This window comes from Coptis chinensis, chromosome 1 (assembly GCF_015680905.1).
Source record: "Coptis chinensis isolate HL-2020 chromosome 1, ASM1568090v1, whole genome shotgun sequence".
NCBI classification, from domain to species: Eukaryota; Viridiplantae; Streptophyta; class Magnoliopsida; order Ranunculales; family Ranunculaceae; genus Coptis; species Coptis chinensis.
In genome coordinates, this window is record NC_141456.1 from 22,936,475 (window position 1) to 22,940,991 (window position 4,517).

Below are 4,517 nucleotides of genomic sequence, written 5' to 3' on the forward strand. Positions count from 1 at the left end.
AGTCAAGATGATTGTTAGAAGAAGAGTTATGTTTTAAAGCCCAAGAATCAAGAAAAAAAAACATTTTTAAGCCCAGTCAAAACTGGGAAGTCAAACCACATTATTCTTGCTACAAACCAAGTTGAAGGCACTCATCCTCAAGATTCTGTTGAGGTTACTTCTAAAATTTTGGCAGTAACACCTATGATTAATGGAGATGAATGGAGAACTATTGAGAAGAAAAAGAAAACAAGGAAGCACATTCAATGATCTCCTGGTGAAATTGATGATCCCACTCTCGCCATGATGAAGAAAGTTTCCTTTTTAGCCAAGAAAAAAGTTAAGCATCTTGATGGACTTTGGGCCAATTACGTTCAAGATGCTTAACTTTTTTCCTAATAGACTTTTAGACTTAACCTAATGGACTTTGGGCTCACTTTAGAGGTCCAAAGTCTCCCTTTTTGGCCCATGCACGATAATGTAACTCTACTTTCTCTCTATATATAAAGAGTGTGATAAGAGAAATCACACATCCACTTGCTTGATCACCATACAATATCCTAATTAAGCGAGAATTTAGGCCCTCTTTGGATCGATATAGGCATAAATTCACACCTATATGAAATTTATTATCCGCTAGTCACCCCACTGAGCCTTTCATTAGCCTTTCCACAAACCACAAATCTTTTACCCAATGAAACAAAATAAAAAATAAAATCATACTACCTATCTGGATAAGTCTGAGAAATAGGATGAGTGAAAAAAAAAAGAGAAGAGAAAAACTTATGTAAACAAAAATTAGTTAGTTGCTTTGAAAAGAGAAAGAAAAGAAAGTTTTCATCCAAAGAAAATAAAATAAAAATAAAAACTCCAAAAAAAATAGAATAAAAAGAGTCAAAAAGCCAAAATAAAAAGGCTACGGATGGAAACAAAGTGTAGAATAAAAATAAGAATGAGGTTTTCTCTAGTTATATAATATGAAGACCCTATTTTCTCATATTTGTTTTTTTGAATATCCATTTCCTTCATTCTTTAACCAACACCTACGCCCCATATCACCTAATAAATACCTCTAACTCAATTAAGAATATGTTGGTGTGATAGTAAGGAGTAGATGTGTTTGATCGACCTCGATTTCCTTGGATTGTCATTGAGATTGTGAGGAAGCGTGTGCCCACTGCACACTGAAGTTAGCAAACTTGAGTGGAAAAATCAGAGTGTTATGTGTCTTGACACATTCCTTGTGAGAATCTACTTAGGCACGCTACCCAAAAGTTTCAGAAAAATACCTGACACTGCATTTCATAGCATAGTTCATTGTATAGTTATTTATCTTAAGATGATTTGATTATTATGCATGTATTAATTTAGGAGTTAAATTATTGATGATCATTGTTTAAATGCTAGTTAGATGTATAGATATCTGAGATAAATTAGGAGACAATTACTTTTATTTCTTAGTCGTTGTAGTATAAATGAAGTTTGTGAGTACCTTCTCTAGAAAACTCTCACGAGGCTATAACTCGTCCACTAGGGAATTCTTAGTGGTTTAAGACCTTATTGCATATAGTCAATGCAGTTACACTCAACGAAACGAGAGTAGTTAGGAATACATTTTTGGCCAATTATTTTAATTTCATATATTTGCTTGAGGACAAGCAAAATGCTGTTTGTGGGTGGTTTGATAGGAGCCCAAAACTATAGTTTCAACCCCTTAGTAGTATTATATTTAGGCCAATTATGTTTATAATAAATAAGATTTAGTAATGTTTTTGTGTTTTTGTGTATTTCAGGTCTTGGAATCAATTATGTGAAGAAATACGTCACTTTTGCAAGATAAAGGAGTCAATATGCTTGCTAGAGAAATTATATGATTAAAGCCTAAGTTTCAAGGAGAAAAAACATTTTTAAAGCCTAGTCAAAATTCTGAAAAGTCAAAGTCAACAGGGTAGAAAAAGAGCTGAGAAAAGTTAATAGAACTTCCGTAGACTATATCTTTGGACTCGGACCTTGGAATTAGGCCTATTATATGTCAAAACGATCGACTTCGAAAGATATTTCTATTGGTCTAAGCCTTGACCCAATCAGAATAGTAAAAATGGACTAAAAAGGTGTTGCAGTAAATTCCCATAGAGAAACCCTTTTTGGACTTAAGTAATTAGGTTTTGGGCTTGATTTAGTGGCCCAAAACATAGCTCCAAATCCCATGCACGAAATTGTAAACCTAACCATCTCCTATATAAAGAGGGTTAAGGCTAAACAAAACTAGAGTACTCCCCTTTCTTTAGTTTAATATAGTTTAAGTAATTAAGGTTTATAATTGTAGCCTCCATAAAACCTCCATTAAAATACCTTCAAGTTATTATTATTATTCAATTCAATTGCTCTTCTTTACATTATGTCTTCTTTTTATTATTTTAGTTTAATTAATCCAATGGTATTAGGCCAATCTCCCCCATTAGAGGGAGTGATTATGAAGCCTAATGAGGAATATATTGCTTAGTAGAATTATTTAATTGTGTATGTGTTTTAATGAGTTTAGTTTATTGTATGACTTCCAAAATAAACATATAGTAAATTAAACTAGAGATTGTTATAATTAAGTTGAGAGACTTGGTTGTAATAATCCTACATGCTAGTAACAATGACTATAGATATGTAGGTTGTTGCTAGGGATGATAAAGTTTGAGGCTTTAGGTTGGATCATTGCATGAAAACCAAAAGACTATATCTTTTCAATGAATAATTAAGTAACTTGCATGAAACTAATCATTAGGTGGATTTATTACTCATTTATATCTTTTTCTCATCATTAATTTTACTATTTCTTCACATTCAATTTACTGTTTTGGTAGTATAAATTTTACGTTTATCAAATGGTACCGCATTGCCATCTTAGTTGTGTGTAGATTTAAATTTTATTAGCGTTTCCAATTCTACCAATATCCCAATTCACCCACCCACCATTTTTGTTAAACGTGTTTTGCTGTTTTTTTTTTTTTTTTTTTTTTTAAATTTGGATTTTGCTCCCGGAAGTCTTCCGGAAATTTTCAATCCTCAGAACTTCGACTGGCCCACGCCCTATTTACTTTGTTTCGACGGCGCTGCGTTTCTTCTTTCTAGTAACCTAATTTCAAGGTTATTTCTAAATTGCAGGCCCAACCCATTAAGAAATCTGTCGCGAAAGCCCTGTTTCTTAAAAAAAAAAAAAAAAAAAAAGCCAACTATCCTCCCAAGATAGCTCGATTTAAAACAAGGTTAGCCACGTGTCCTATTTTCATTGGAATTTATTGTTTATTAAGTATTCCAAGCATCCATGGGATAAGTAAGTCCATTAAAGGCGTTATTTATAAGTGTAGCAAGGAGGCATTCAGGTTCTCCTTTTTTCACTCCTCGTTTCTTATGTCAAAAGGAGTTTAAATTCTAGTATAATAAGGCTTTTGTTTGACCGTTGTTCATGTTTCTTTCATATTGGACTTAGCCTTACATGAGATTAAGGACTAGTAAAAAAAACCATCTAACGTTATCTATCATAAACGCGTCAACGCACGCCTATCTAGAATATCACACACCACACCAAAGAACAATGGCTAAAGAACCATAGACTCCTCTTTTCGATTTTTACATAGCCCGATCGTCGATGGACCTAAGTCATGCATCATTCTTGTAGACCAATTGGGGATTTTCAAATTCCCCTGAATATATTTAACTTGTTACAGTTTTCCATGGTTTAAACCACGAGAAACCTTATCAACACATGTGTAGGACAGAACAAGTTCTCACTACATTCCATCGTCCTAGCGTAAGTTCGGATCAAGTTAAACTTAGGGTGTTTCCATTCACCCTAGCCGACAAAGGTGGCGTCTTGGTTAACAGCCCAAATACCAAACTTTGTAGACTCATGGGCTAAACTTGTTCAATTGTTCATGGAACAGTTTTACCCACCATTGAAGACAGATGAAATGCTTCAAAAGATTCATTTTTTCCACCAAAACCCTCATGAATTATTTTCAGAGGCCTGGAATCGTTTCACTGATCTTCTCATTGAATGCCCGCATCATAACCTTGCAAAAGACATGCTTGTTCGCACATTTTTCAAGGGCATTTCACATCATCATAAAGAGGTTCTAGATATCATGAATGGGAGTAGTTTTCTTAGTAAAGGAGCCTTGAAGGCTTATAAATTCTTAGAAGATCAATCTAAGAGAAACAACAATTGAGGAGGTAAAAACTCTTCCCACTCCACTCCTTCTTCAACAGTTAAGGCTGCCAGTATGTTTGAGGTTAAACATGATCCCAAGCTTAGAACTCTTATCGATGCCCTCACTAAAAAGGTAGATGCCATCTCTGTTCAACAACAACCCACTTTTGTCATGAATATAAACTCTACTCGTTGTAATGTTTGCTTTAGTCTTGAGCATTCCGATTTCTATTGTCTTCTTGTCTATGAACAACCACCACCACAGCCTTAAAATGTCCGCTTTTAAAACAACCCTAAGACACAATGGAGGTAAAACACTAACTATAATCCACAACAA

The 4,517-nt window shown here is 34.1% G+C and overlaps 1 non-coding gene across 1 annotated transcript; it reads right to left on the reverse strand.

Annotated features, from left to right (window-relative positions):
* Positions 1-3,941: 3,941 nt before the first annotated feature.
* LOC147522977 (small nucleolar RNA R71) lies at positions 3,942-4,045 on the reverse strand. Its single transcript, XR_015206562.1, has one exon. It is a non-coding gene; the product is annotated as a small nucleolar RNA R71 (small nucleolar RNA).
* Positions 4,046-4,517: the final 472 nt, after the last annotated feature.